The following is a 16,449-nucleotide window of genomic DNA, read 5'->3' as shown; positions in this document are numbered from 1 at the left end:
TTCCTTCCAGGTGGACTTCTGACCAAGAGGGAGAGAAGACAGGCACTGTGTTAAGTGCTCCTCTTTCCCCTCAAAAATAACATGAAAGAAACCTCTTAACAGAAATTTGATGGGTAAAACCTAGAAAGAGAAGTTAGGATAATGCCTACCAACAAGGTCTGTCCCAGGGGACCATGGGTGAACTGGGAGCAGAGACCAGAGGGTCAGCACAGGGATAGCTGCTGGGGGAAGCCAGAGGACCAGCCTCAGCCACAGAGACTTTGGTGAGTGGCAGGTGGGAGAACCAACCAACTTTAGCCTCAGTATCTTTGGCCCTGGGGAAAGGAGATAAGGAGGGTGAATTCCAGCACAAAGAGTCTCTGAGTACCCTTAGAAAAAGACCAGCTGGGCAAGGGACCTGAGCTCCATAGAGGAGCACACTTCCCAGAACAAATGGTAAACAACCCCCCCACCCTCACCCCCTCAGTCTCAGGTGTAGACAACAGAGTTCTTTCAATTGAAAGAGAGGTTAACTCCCACCCCCAGGGCTCAACCCATTGGGTTTTGTTTTTATTTTTTAGGATTTTGCAAGGCAATGGGGTTAAGTGGCTTGCCCAAGTCCACACAGCTAGGTAATTATTAAGTGTCTGAGACCGGATTTGAACCCAGATACTACTGACTTCAAGGCCGGAGCTTTATCCATTATGCCACCTAGCCACCCCTCAACCCATTGTTCAAGGTCAACTCAGACCCTGCTGCTGAGGGCCTCAAAACACTCCAGAGAAAGCTTGGAATGCAGCCAAGAATCCACTATTCCACAAAACTGAACCTTCTCTTCCAGGGGAAAAGATGGACATTTAATGAAATGGGAGAATTCCAACATTTTCTGATAAAAAGACCAGAGTTAAATAGAAAATTTGGACATCAAGTAGGAGGCTCAAGAGACACATGAAAAGGTTAAAAAAAGTGTAAAGAAAAAAAAACTACTATCCAATAAGATGAAACTGGTTATATCCCCACTTGGGAGATTCTTACAAATCTTGAGAGTTGTAACTCTATTAGAGAGAAAATACTTAGCCAGAAGTAATGGTCACATATGACTTATCTGTGAGACTGTTATCCAATAAGATGAAACTGGTTAAATCCCTAGCTGGGAGAAAGACTCTGATAACTCTTGAGAATTGTAACTCTAATAGAGAGAATACACTTAGCCATAAGTGATGGACACTCATAACTTTTCTGTGACTTAGATAGAATGATTTAAAAACAATACCTCCTTACAAAGGGTGCAGTAAGGAGATGGGAGGATGGAGGAGATTGGATAGGAGTAAACCTCATTACATTAATAGGTATGAAAGACCTATTGTAATAGAGGGGAAGAAGGGAAGAGGTAAGAAGCATCTGAATTTTCATCTCATCAGACTTGGTTTAAAGTTAACTTACACAAACACTCAGTTAAATTAAGAAATTTATCTTACCTTTCAAGTATTAAAAGGTGCAAAGGGCAGAGGGGCTGGCGAGGGGGAGAAAAAGGGGAACTAACAGAAGGAAGGAAAGGAAGAAGGGGAAAAGGAAAGGGGAAAGAAAGGGGAGAGGTATTGATATAGGAGGGTAAACACACTGAAGGGGACAGTATTCAGAAGCCAAGCTCTGGGGAATCTGGATAAAGGAACAAAAAGGGGGGGAAATATAAACAGAGGGAAGATAGCATAGAGGGCAATGAAGAGTTAGTAATTATAACTTTGAATGTGAATGGGATGAACTCTCCCTTGAAATGTAAGTGAATAGCAGAGTAGATTAAAAACCAGAATCCTATAATATGCCGCTTACAAGAAACTCATTTGAAGCATAGAGATACATATAGAGTAAAGGTAGCAGGTTGGAGCAAAATATATTTTGCTTCAGCTGAAGTGAAAAAAGCAGGGGTAGCAATCCTTATCTCAGACAAAGCAGCTGAAAATAGCATTAAAAGACATAAGGAAGGAAACTATATGCTCCTAAAAAGTAGTATAGACAATAAAGTAATTTGAATATCAAATATGTATGCACCCAGTGGTATAGCATCCATGTTATTAGAGGAGAGGTTGAAAGAGTTACAGGAGGACATAGAAAATGAAAGTCTACTAGTGGTAGACCTCAAACTCCCACTCTCAGAATTAGATAAATCTGATAATAAAATAAACAAGAAGGAAGTTAAGGAGGTAAACAGATTGTTAGAAAACCTAGGTATAATAGACTTATGGAGGAAATTGAATGGGGATAGAAAGGAATATTCTTTTTTTCCTCAGTACTGAGAATTTGCACAAATATTCACCATGTAATAGGGCATACAAACCTAATGATCAATTGCAGAAAGGTAAAAATACTGAATATATCTTTCTCAGATCATAATGCAATAAAAATCATATGCAATACTGGGCCAGGGATATACAGACCCATAACTAATTGGAAACTAAATAATCTTATTTTAAAGAATGAGTGGATCAAGCAACAAATTATGGAAAGAATTAATTATTTCATCCTAGATAATGACAATAATGAAACAACATACCAAAACCCATGTGATACACTCAAGGTAGCTGTCAGGGGATATATTATGTCTTTAAATGATTACATGAATAAATTAGATAAAGAGGAAATCAATTAATTAAATATACAACTAAAAATTAGAGAAAGAACAAATTAAAATGCCCCAATTAAATACCAAATTAAAAATTTTTTAAATTAAAGGAGAAATTAATAAAATCAAAAGCAAGAAAACTATTGAACTAATAAATAAAACTAAGGACTGGTTTTATGAAAAAATAAAATTGATAAATCTCTGGTCAATTTGATTAAAAAAAGAAAGAAGAAAACCAAATTGTTAGTATCATAAATGGAAAAGGTGAACTCACTACCAAATGAGGAGGAAATTAAAGTAATAATTTGGAATTATTTTGCCCAACTATATGCCAATAAATTTGACAATCTAAGTAAAATAGATGAATATTTACAAAAATATAAGTTGCCCAGGCTAAATGAAGAGGAAATTAAATACCTAAATAACCCTATCTCAGAAAAAGAAATTCCACAAGCCATTATTGAAGTTCCAAAGGAAAAAAATCTCCAGGGCCAGATGGATGCACAAGTGAATTCTATCAGGCATTTAGGGAACAATTAGTTGCAACTCTATGTAAACTTTTTGGAAAAATAGGTGAAGACAGAAATCTGCTGAACTCTTTCTATGACACCAATATAGTGCTGATACCTAAACCAGGAAGAGTTAAAACAGAGAAAGAAAAATATAGACCTATCTCCCTAATGAATATAAATGCAAAATGTTAAATAAAATCTTAGCAAAATGATTACAACAAGTATTACAATAAGTATTATTACTAATATAATACATTATTATCAAGTAGGATTTATCCCAGGAATGCAGGGTTGGTTCAATATTAGGAAAACTGTTAGTATAATTAATTATATCAATAACAAACCTATAAGAAATCATAAGATTATATCAATAGATGCTGAAAAAGCTTTTGAGAAAACCCAGCACCCATTCCTTCTAAAAACACTAGAGAATGTAGGAATCAATGTATTGTTCCTTAGAATAATAAGCATTATCTATCTGAAGCCATTAACAAGCATTATATGCAACAGGGATAGGCTAGAGGCATTTGCAATAAGATCAGGGGGTGAAACAAGGGTGCCCATTATCACCACTACTATTCAATATTGTATTAGAAATGTTAGCTTCAGCAATAAGAGGAAAAAAAGAAATCGAAGGAATTAGAATTGGGAAGGAAGAGACAAAACTTTCATTCTTTGCAGATTGCATGATGGTATACCTAGAGAATCCCCCAAATCATCTAAAAAATTACTAGAAATAATTAGCAACTTTAGCAAAGCTGCAGGATATAAAATAAATCCTCAACATTTCTATATGTGACTAGCAAGATACAGCAGAAAGAGCTAGAAAGAGAAATCCCATTCAAAGCAGCCTCAGACAATATAAAATACCTAGTAATCTATCTGCCAAGGCAGACTCAAAAACTTTTTTGAAAACAATTATGAAACACTTCTCACACAAATAAAATCAGATTTAAATATCTAGGCAAATATCTACTAATCATGGTTAGGCTAAGTTAATATAATAAAAATGAGAAATCTACCAAAACTAAACTACTTGTTTAGTGCTCTATCAATCAAAATTCAAAAAAAAATTGCTTTTAATGAGTTAGAAAAAGCTGTAAGCAAATTAATATGGAGAAATAAAAAATCAAAAATTTCCAGGAATTCAATGAAAAAAAAGTACAAAAGAAGGTGGTTTTGCCTTACCAGATCTAAAATTGTATTATAAACATCAGTCATCAAAACTGTCTGGTATTGGTTAAGAAATAGAGTGGTGAATCAGTGGAATAAGCTAGGTGCAATAGCAGAAAATGATTATAGTAATCTACTGTTTGATAAACCCAAAGATTCTAGCTATTGGGATAAAAAAACTCTTCAGTAAAAACTACTGGGAACATCAGAAGTTAGTATGGAAGAAACCTAGTTTAAACCAATACCTCACATCCTATACCAAGATAAGATCAAAATGGATACAGGATTTAGACATAAAAAAACCATATTATAAGCAAACTAGAACATCAAGGAGTAGTTTACTTGTCACATCTGTGGAAAGGGAAGCAGTTTATGACTAAGGAAGAGATGGAGAACATCAATAAAAACATACTAGATGATTTTGATTACATTAAAAAGCTTTTTTATAGACAAAACTACTGTTACCAAGATCAAAAGAAATGTAGTAAATTGGGAAACAATTTTTGCAACTAGTATTTCTGACAAAGGACTAAAATATACAGAAAACTGAGTCAAATTTTCAAAAAAAATAAACCAAGCCATTTCCCAAATGACAAATGATCAAAGGATATGCAATGGCAATTTACAGTTTAAGAAATCAAAGCAATCCATAGTTATGTGAAAAATTGCTCTAGATCATTATTTATTAGAGAAATTCAAATTAAAACATCTCTGAGGTACCACCTCACACCTCTCAGACTGGCCAATATGACCAGAAAGGACAATGATCATTGTTGGAAGGGATGTGGGAAATCTGGGACACATACATTGTTGGGGGAGCTATGAACTCATCCAGTCTTTCTGGAGAGCAATTTGGAATTATGCCCAAAGGGCAACAAAAATATGTATACCCTGTGATCTAGCAATACCACTACTGGTTCTATACCCTGAAAAGATTATGAGAAAAGGGTTGAAACATCACTTGTACAAAAATCATAGCAGCCCTATTTGTCATGGCAAAGAATTGAAAATTAATTGAATGTCCTTCAACTGGGGAAATGGCTTAACAAACTGGTATATGTATGTCATGGAACACTATTGTTCTATTAGAAACCAGGAGGGATGGGAATTCAGGGAATCCTGGAAGGATTTGCATGAACTGATGCTAAGTGAGATGAGCAGAACCAGAAAAACATTGTATATCCTAACGGCAACATGAGGGTGATGATCAGCCTTGATGGACTTGCTCATTCCATGTGTGCAACAATCAGAGACAATTTGGGAACATCTGTGATAGAGAATACCATCTTTATCCAGAGAAAGAATTGTGGAGTTTGAACATAGACCAACGACTATTATCTTCAATTTTGAAAAAAAAAAAAAACAAAAAAAAATTTGTTGTCTTATTATGTAATTTTGCAGTCTCTTATACTTTATTTTTCTTCCTTAAGGATATGATTTCTCTCTCATTACTTTCAACTTAGATCAATGTATACCATGGAAACAATGTAAAGACTAATGCACTGCCTTCTGTGGGGGGTGGGGGAGGGAACAAGAATGGGGGGGGGAAATTGTAAATTTGAAAATAAATAAAATCTTTCTTTAAAATATATGTGTGTGTGTGTGTGTGTGTGTGTGTTTGTCAAGAAAAAAGTTCCTTCCAGGTTCAAATCCTATTACTGATAGTATTACCTATTTCAGTTATTTTATTTTAGGCTTTGTCTTCAACACAAGGAAAACTCTTGTCAGTTTAGCAAAAAAAAAAATAAGTAAATAAATAAGGTAACCTTAGAAAACACATCAATTCCATAGAAATGCTTCAAAAGATGAGAAAATATATAGGCAAAACTTGATTTTTCATTGTCTTTTCTTTCAAATAATACATATATACTCTGCTTCTTTGATGTCAACTATGTAGTAACATCACTTAGTATTGTTTATTTTTTTAAAGATACTTAGAATATAGGCTTATTTTTAAGTATCTGATAACAATATAGTCTATTATATTTGACTCAATGTAGCAATTTTTTTAGAATAATAGAATTTCAGAGATAGTAAAGATCTCTATGCATCTAGATCAAATGAGACCTTAAGAAACTTCTGAAACTTTAATACATCTGACAAATAATTTTCTTGGAAAATTATTGAAAACATTCAATGCTAGAGACTCTATCCTGAGATAACCTATTTCACTTTTCTATAGCATTAATTTTATATACATATACACACATATATATATATAGATGCAACTATAGATAGATATGCAGATATATACACCTACATACACCCATATATACACACAATTGATTTTGAAATTTACATTTATAGTGTTATATATTTTTTTGACTCAAATTTCATTTCAGGTCTTTTCTTTTGGATAGTATCTCTTCCTCCTTTAGAGACTTCTAAAAGAAAAAAGGAAAGAAGCTGAATTCTAATAGCTAAAATTATTATTTAGAATTTATGACAGACAATTTATTCTTCAACTTCTGCTTCTTTACATTGTTTCCTATGTGTATACACACATACATGACTACATTTCCATAAATATATATATACACACATATATATATATATGTATACATATACATTATTTATGTGTTCATAGTTCTATCAACACCTATCATCCATTTCAAACCTAAGTTTGCCTCTTTGCAACTTCCAGCCATTATCTTCAGGACAAAACAATTATACTTAACTGTTTATTAATATCTTTTTTGGCCTATTGTAAAATTTCTGCATATTCCCTAGATCATGACATCCAAATGGATTGGTTGCAAAATTAGTCCTCCAGTACATATATTTAATATAGACTTTTGAGGGGGAAAAAATTAGATGACCTGCTGCTGAGTACAGAGAAGTTTTATTTCATCTAGTAAGCTTAATGAGCACAAAATTAGCATAAAGCAGACAGGTAACATAGTCAACATAGCTTCTGAGTCAGCATGCCCTAGTTTGAAGTCTTTTCATTGCTGTATATTGGTTGGGTGATCTGAGGCACCCTACTCTCAGTGTCCTAAGTAACTTCCCAAACTATAACTTGCAAAATTGTTGGGATTTAGCTTACATAGAAGATACTATTGCAGAGCTTCTTCTGAATACTTACAGTGAAGGAAGAAGTGGATTGAGGTTCAATGGGATTAAGTAGAATACAATTTGGCAGATGCTTGGCTCTCCTGGGCCCTTCAACCACATCTTTTCTAAACCATGACTAAGTTCCAGTGGGTTAAAGAATGTCCAGAGATATAGCATGGGAGAGTGGATAGAGTCCTGGACTTTCAAGTCAGAAAGATCTGTGTTTGAATCCTTCTCAGTCACTTATTAATCAAAGGAGATTATATTTGTATAATATTAGCACAGTGCCTGAAATATACAAGGCATAATATAAATGTTTACTACTACCACCATGGTACCACTACTAACTGCTACTACTACTAACACTACAATTGCTAACTACTACTACTACTACTACCACTACTGCTACTACTAACTACTACTATTACAATTACTATTATTACTACTTCTACTACTGCCACTACTATCAGCTACTACTAATACTATTTTCTACTACTACTACTACAATTACTACTATGTACTACTACCTACTACTACTTCTACTACTAATAACTACTACTATTACTACTACTGACACTTCTTACTATTACTATTGTTGTTATTATATCTTTATAGCACTTAGCACAGAACCCGACCTATAATAGGCAAAATGTAAATGTCAGCTATTGTTATCATTGTTTTGTTATTATTTATTAGCTGTTATTATTAACTGACTCTAGGTAACTCAGGTCACTGGGCAAGTCATTTATCTCTTAACCTCTTCTAATCTCTTTTCCTCATCTATAAATGGAAGGCAAGACTCAGTGACCTCTAAGGGCTCTTCCAGATCTACTTCCATGATCCATGAGCCCATACATGAGTCCATACAAGATGATTGTGCAGGAAATGCAATCTCTGAGGCTGAGATGCAGCAGAATATGGGTAGATTCTTTGCTATTTGCGCTAATTTGGCCTAACAATTAGCACTAAGAAAACAGAGGTTCTCCAGTAACCAGAACTGCAACATCCACATATGGAACCATTGGGAAGCATGGAGGAATTTTGAATTCTATAGATGAGTTCATTTACTTTGGCAGTATACTTTCCAAGGATTTCCATATGGAAATCCCAGTGTCAGGGAGGATCCAAAGGACAATGTGGGAGAGACAAGATATTAAAATAATTACCAAAATAAAGGTCTATAGAGTTGTTGAGCTGACCTAATTGTTGTTTACCTGTAAAACCTGGCTGGTCTACCAGGTCCATTCTAGGAAATTGAATATCTTCCATTTGATTTGTCTTGGGAAGAGTCTGAAAAATACCTGGCAAGAGAAGGTATTAGACACTGAAGTCTTTTCTTAAGGTGAACTGCCAAGCATTTACACTTTACTTCAGAGAGTTCAAATTCAATGGGCTGGCTTTTTTATTAGGGTGCCAAATGCAAATTTGCCTAAAAGACTTTTATTGAGAAATCACATAAAGCAGGCATTCACATGGAGGTCAGAAGAAGTGATAGAAAGGCACTCCCAAGGTCTCTCTGGATAATTTGGAGAGTTGGAGATACTGGTATAGAACTGTCAAACTTGGTGTGTTTACATCAAAGAAGGCCCTGTGTACCATGAGCAAAACAGAACTGCAGTAGCTCAAAAAGAAAATGAGATGCATTCCTGGCCAAGATGTCCCAGAGAAGCTAAGCACTGTTTTGAGCTCTCCTGGCTTTCCCTCAGTACCAACGTGAATCAAGCCTCTTAACAGATATTGGATCTAGTAAAGGAACAGAATGGACATCTTCCAGCAAGATCTGTCATGAGGGAGCTTGGGCATGCCTAGGGTAGAGAGCAGAGATCCAACACATAGATAGGAGGGTGAGGTTTGGGGTCTAACCTGAGAACCTCAGTGGTGTGAGTAGAAGTCTTTGTGGTGTGAGGTGGGTCACCTGAGAGAGTTCCAATGTATGGATTAGGAGAGTGGGACTGCCCAGGGCACACATTCCACCAACTCCACTGGTCTGGAGGGACCAGGCAGCAAACCCCCTTGTTCCCAAAGGAACCCCCAGCTTTCCTGTGGGAGGACCTAGCTTTCTCAAGTACAATCACAGAAACATCCCCAGGTGTTTGCACCTTTCCCCAAGGCCTGGGTGAGGTCTGGGAACTTCCCCAGTGCTAACTATTCAGAGACCCTCTGGCATTTCTAGTTCTGAGGGCCTAGCCCAGTGACTGGGTTGCATCTGGACGGCCCAAATCCAGCCCCAGATCCAGGGAGTAGGCTGTTGATACCTTTAGGCCAACTTAGGCCCATTTACAGAAAACTTCTGGCACTCCTTAATGGTTGGTCTACCTATTAACCCCTGGAGTTTCTTACCCCAGGAAACAAGGCCTTTAGGGTTTTCAGTCTGCAAATCAGCCCCTCTCCCTACACACAACTTCAGGAAAAGCTAACATCCCAAAACAAAAAGGTCAGTGCAAAGCAGGGTCTATTGAATGTTACCTTGGAGGTAAGGCACTGGCTTAGAAAAAGACAGAAGGGGCACTCACTACAAATGAAGCTTCAGAGGAGAATACAAATTGATCTCCATCCCAGAAAGAATTCTTAGATGAGATCATAAAGGAGTTTAAAAATCAAATAGAAATTTCTTTTTCACATGAAGAAATGCAAGAGAAAATGAACATCTTAGAACAAAAAAAGACAGAAAAAAACAAATCAATGCAAAAAGAAAATAAGTCCCTCAATAACACCATTGGACAAATGGAAAAGAATAACAACTCCTTGGAAAAGAAAACTGACACAATGGAAAAGGAATTATAAAATCTAAATGCAGAACATTCTTCTCTGAAAAAAGATTGGAATCTGCAGAAGCTAATGACTTCATGAGACAGCAATAATCTGTTGAATAAAATAATGGGGGGAGTGATGAAAGGAGTGACCGATAGAAGGGAAAGAAGGAATTGGGAGGAAAAAAGAGAGGGGAAGGAAAGGAAGGGTCGTGCATGAGGGGAAAATACAAAAGGAGGCAATATTAAGAAACAAAACACTGAGAAGGAGGAATAAGGTAAATGAAGGGAGAAATTACAAATGGAGATGAGATAGGATGGAGGGCAATAAAGAGTTAATAATTATAACTGTGAATTTGAATGGAATGAACTCTTCCTTAAAACAGAAGCAGGTAGCAGACTGGATTAAAAACCAGTATCCTAGAATATGCTGCTTTCAAGAAATACATTTGAAGCAGAAGGATCAGTCACATTCAGACACATTTTACATTGATGTTATCATACGGATGTCATTTTGGTTCTTTTCAGTTATGAAGGTTAGCAACCTCCTAACTAGTGTGATTTGAAGTTAAAAGATTGGAGTGCTTCAACCTAAGTGAAAAAAACAGGGGTAGCAATCTTTATCTCAGACAAAACAGTTACAAAAATAAGTCTCATTAAAAGTATCAAGGAAACTAACTATATCCTCCAAAAAGGTACCAGAGAAAATGAAGCAGTTTCAATACTATATGTGTATACACCAAACAGTATAGCATCCAAATTCTTAGAGGAGAAGTTAAATGAGTTTCAGGAAGACAGACAGCAAAACTGTACTGGTGGAGGACCTCAAACTCCCTCTTTCAGAATTAGATAAATCTAATCCTAAAGTAAAAAAGGAACTTAAGGAGGTAAATAGAATGTTAGAAAGCAGATATTATAGACCTCTGGCAAAAAAAAAATCTGAATGGGGATACAAAGGAATATACCTTTTTTCTGTGTTACATGGAACCTACACAAAAATTGACCATGAATTAGGGCATAAGTATGTCATAATCAAATGCACAAAAGTAGAAATAGTGAATACAATCTCAATGACTACATGTGCAATAAAGGGCTATGGAGAGATAGACCTAAAACTAATTGGAAACTAAAAAAATATAATTTTAAAGAATGAGTAGATCAGACAATAAATCATAGAAAGAATTGATGATTTTATCCAAGGCAATGATAATAACAAGAAAACATACCCACACTTATGAGATATAGCCAAAGCAGTTATTAGGGGATATATTATATCTCTAAATGCTTACCTGAATAAAATAGAGAAAGAGATAATGAACTAAGCATGCAACTAAAAAATTTAGAGAAAGAGCAAATTAAAAATCCCCAATTAAATATCAAATTAGAAATTCTGAATATTAAAGGTGAAATTAATAAAATCAAATACAAGAAACCTATTGAACTAGTAAATAAAACAAAGAGTTGGTTTTATAAAAAATAAAATATATAAACTTTTGGTGAATTTGATTTAACAAAAGAAAGAAGAAAAACAAATTACTGGTATCAAAAATGAAAAAGGTGAATTTACCACCAATGAGAAGGAAATTAAAGAAATAATTCAGAACTATTTTGCCCAAATGTGTGCCAATAAATTTGATAATCTAAGTGTAATGAACAAATATTTACAAAAATGTTACCTAGGTTAAAAGAAGAGGAAATTAAATACTTAAATAACCCTATCTCAGGAAAAAATTCAACCAGCCATCAAAGAACTCCCTAAGAAAACAATCTGCAGTGATAGATGGATTCACATGTAAATTCTACCAAAGATTCAAGGTACAATTGGTTCTGATTCTAGTTAAACTATTTGAAAAAAATGGAAGAAGTAGGTATGGCAAATTCCTTCTATGACACCAATATGATACTGATACCTAAATTAAGAAGAGAAAGAAAATTATGTCTCAATTTCACTAATGAATGTGGGTGCAAAAATTTTAAATAAATTATGAGCAAAGCAATTATATGAAATTATCACTAGGGTAATAAATTATGATCAAACAGTATTTATACCAGGAATGCAGGGTTGGGACAATATTTGGAAAACTGTCAGCATAACTGATCATATTAATAATAAATGTAATAGAAATCATATGATTATTTCAATAGAAGCTGAAAATTTTTTGACAAAATATAGCACCCATTCCAACTAAAAACACTAGACAGCATAGGAATAAATGTTGTTTTAAAATGATAAGCATTACATGTCTGAAGACAACAAAAAGCCTTTTATGTTATGAGGATAAGCTTGATGCATTCACAATAAGATTACAGATGAAAATAAGATGCCCGTTATCACCACTGTTGTTAAATATTGTATTAGAAATGTTGGAATCAGAATTGGTAATGAAGAAACAAAACTCTCATTCTTTGCAGATGATATGATGATATGCCCTAGAGAACCCTAGAAAATCCTCTAAAAATCCCTCCTAGAAACAATTAGTAACTTTAACAAAGTTGCAGGATAAAAATTAAACTCATATAAATCTTCAGCATTTCTATATTTTACTGTCAAGATATAGCAGCAAGAGATAGAAAGAGAAATCCCATTTAAAATAACTTCAGACAGGATAAAATACTTGGGAGTCTACCTGCCAAGGCAGAGTCAGAAACCTTATGAAAGCAACTATAAAACATTTTTCAAACAAATAAAATTAGTTCTAAACAATTGTGCAAATGTCAGTTGCTCATGGATAGTCTCAGCTAATATATATTAAAAATGACAAATCTGCCTAAATTAAATTACTTATTTTGTGTCATACCAGCAAACTTCCAATAATTACTTTAGTAAGTTAGAAAAAATAGTAACTAAACTGATATGGAATAACAAAAGTTCAAGACTATCAAGGGAATTAATGAAAAAAATGCAAAGGAAGACAGCCTAGTCATACCAGATCTAAAATTATGTTTTAAATCATCAGTCATCACATCTGGTAATGACTAAGAAATAGAGTGGTGGATCAGTAGAATAGAGTAGGTGCAAAAGTGACAGTAGTAAATAGCTAAAGTTATCTACAATTTGATAAACCAAAGATTTTAGCTTCTGAGATAAAAACTCACTTTTCAATAAAAAACTCCTGGGAAAACTGGAAGATAGTATGGCAGAAACTAGGCATAAACTAACATTTCACACCCTATATCAAGACAAGATCAAAGTAAGTTCAGTATTTAGACATAAAAGTAAAATTATAAGTCAATTAGGATAACAAGGAAAAGATTACCTATCAGATCTATGGAAAGGGGAGCAGTTTATGACCAAAACCGGATCATTTTGATTGCATTAAATTACAAAGTTTTTGCACAAACAAAACCACTGTAACTAAGATTAAAAAGAATGTAGAAACTAGGAAGCGATTGTTAGAATTAATGTTTCTGACAAGGGACTCATTTCTAAAATATATAGAGAACTGAGTCAAATTTATAAAAAACAAAACAAAACAAAACAAAAAGTAGTCATTCCCCAGTTGATAAATGGTCAAAGGATATGTAAAGGTAATTCTCAAAGATCAAAACTATTTATAGTTTTATAATAAAGTACTCTAAATCATTATCTTTTAGAGAAATGCAAATTAAAGCATCTCTGAGGTACCATCTCACACCTCTCAGATTAACCATTATGACTAGAAAGAAAATTGATCAGTTGGAAAAGTGGTACACTAATGCAATATTGGTGGGGTTGTGAACTGATTCAACCTTCCTAGAGAGCAATTTTAGTTATGCCCAAAGGGGAATAAAAATTGGCACACTCATTGATTCTGCTGGGTCTGTATGCTGAAGAGATTATGTAAAGGTAAAATATCACATACACAAAATTACTTTTTGTAATGGCAAAGAATTGGAATTTGAGGGGATCCCATCAATTGGGGAATGGCTAAACAAATTGTGGTATGCATGTGATGGAATACTATTGTTCTAGATGAAATCATGAAGGATGAAATTTCAGAAAAGCCTGGAAAGACTTGTAACAGGGCAGCTAGGTAGCACAGTAGATAGAGCACTGGCCCTGGAATTAGGAGGACCTGAGTTCAGATCCAGCCTCAGACACTTAATAATTGCTTAGTTGAGTGACCTTGGGCAAGTCTCTTAATTTCATTGCCTCAAATAAAGTTAAAAAAATATACTTGCAAGGATTGATACTGAGTGAAATGAGCAGAACCAGAAGAACATCATACACATTAACAGCAATATGGGAAGATGATCAAACATGATGAACTCCTTCATTTCAGGAGTACAATAATCTAAGACAATTTTAAAAGACTTGTGATGGAAAAATAGCCCATATCCAGAGAAGCAATTGTGAAGTTTAAATGAAGACCAAAGCATATTACCTTCAATTTTTAAAAGTTGTCTTAAGTATTATGTCACTTTTTCTCTCTGTTTCATTCTTCCATTGAATTAGATTCTTCTCTCATATCATGTTTAATATATATATCTATGTTTAGCATGGTTGTAAATATAGAGCTTATATCAGATTGCCTTCTGTCATGGGAAAGAGAATGGAGAAAAATTGTAAAACTCAAAACGTTCCAAAAATAATTGATAAAATGATTAAAATGAATTTAATTATTCATTTCCAACTACACTGCATGTAGTTGGAAAAACCAATAAATAAAATATTTAAATAAAAGAAAAGAAAAGAAGTTGCACAAATGTATATATATCATTTCAAGTGTTCATATTAACTTTCATGCCTGATCTTTGGTAGAGCCTTCCAGACTCTTATTAGTCTGATCAGTCACATTCAGACACATTTTACATTGATGTTATCATAGGGATGTCATTTTGGTTCTTTTCAGTTATGAAAGTTAGCAACCTCCTAACTAGTGTGATTTGAATTACCCTATAAAACACCCTCAAAATCTCCCTATATCTACTAATTGATATCCAAAATTTCTACCATCAGAACATTATATTTTCATTAAAATATTCTCCACTAAAATATAAATCACTCTGAGGGGGACAGTAGTCATTAATCTTTTATGCCTTCATATGAATGTAAAGGCTCAGGACTACTGATATGGAGGGCTGAAATTATTAAGATGAAATTCAGTAGGGATAAATGTAAAGTATTCTTGTTTGGTTCAAAAATAAACTTCGCCAATAGACAATGGCACATGGTAAGTACTAATTAAATCTTTCTTGAGTGATTGATTCAATAAATTATTTTAAAAGCAGTCATGTGGAAGGAGGATTAATTAGATTTTTTTTCTTATAGGTCCCAGAAAGGAAGAACAAAGAACAAAGGGTGGAAGCTTCAACATAGCAAATTTAGGCCTGATGCAATAAAAGTATTCTGAAGTCTGTGTCATGATGTCAGGGATGATGTCAGCATACTGACTGGATAGTCTAGACATGCACATCATAATGAAGACATACTTATAGATGAATTATTAAGAATAACATTCAAAACCTCTAGTGGAATCTTGCCACATGTAAAACCCTTCCTGCTTCAATCTCCATATAAATTCTCAGTGAATCTATCAAAAGTATTAGCATAGTCATTTAATCCAAGTGTACAAATGTAATTAGAAACTATTTCAGAAACTGCTTTTGTAAGTAGCTCATGATTTTTCAATATTTCTCTTCATATGGGCTTTGCTGTGCTTAATGTAAGACATTCCAGTTTTGTGGGTTCCCTAAGGAGCATATAGTATTAGCATCCAGACCAAGATAAATATGATTAAGTGAAATAGGCTGCATTATAAATGAGATGAATTCTCACTCTGAGAGAATCCATTGGAAATGTCCGTATGCTTGAAAGTCTACCATAATGAATAATGATGATTTTGCATTTTTAGACAATTATTCCATTTCCCAGTGGCTTTGGTCTTAAAATGGTAAAGTATTATTTAATCATTCATACTGATAAAAATCATCATGTGATCTCTTCCAAATGACAGGCAGTTAAGCAACTAAAATGTTACATGTTGGAAAATTAACTCAGCATTTATATCTCATGTATGAAATTCAATCAGATTTGTCTTCATTTATGTGCCCCAAAGATTCTGGAATCCAAATTTTAATGAAGCATAAGTAGCAAAGGTGGTCCTTGGTCTTCTTAACATGTCAAGGTGATATGTGGAGATGTGTTATGATTTCATATACCTTGATACCTTCAGTTCTACTTCAGATGTTAAGTTTAGGTTTAAGCTGAAATGTGATAGAACTTCCTTTAAAAGCACTTCACTGTAATGTAATTATACCATGAGCTAAGCTCCATGGTATATACAACAATAATAATACAAGGCAGGTAGATGGTGCAGTGGGTAAAGCTCTGGCCCTGGATTTAGAAGGTCCTTGAGTTCAAATCCTACCTCATACCCTT

The 16,449-nt window shown here is 34.2% G+C and overlaps 1 long non-coding RNA gene across 3 annotated transcripts in view; it reads left to right on the top strand.

Moving 5' to 3' along the window:
* The window catches only part of LOC141514032 (uncharacterized), a 118,897-nt gene extending 103,084 nt beyond the window's left edge, over positions 1-15,813 (top strand). For all 3 annotated transcript variants that reach the window (XR_012475926.1, XR_012475927.1, XR_012475929.1), the window contains one exon: positions 15,340-15,813. This is a non-coding gene — a long non-coding RNA (uncharacterized LOC141514032). The remainder of the gene's footprint in view (positions 1-15,339) is intronic.
* The last annotated feature ends 636 nt before the right edge of the window (positions 15,814-16,449 follow it).

Source organism: Macrotis lagotis, chromosome 1 (genome assembly GCF_037893015.1).
Source record: "Macrotis lagotis isolate mMagLag1 chromosome 1, bilby.v1.9.chrom.fasta, whole genome shotgun sequence".
Classification (NCBI taxonomy): Eukaryota; Metazoa; Chordata; class Mammalia; order Peramelemorphia; family Peramelidae; genus Macrotis; species Macrotis lagotis.
Note: the sequence above shows the minus strand (reverse complement) of the source record. Positions and strands in the feature narration are given on the sequence as shown.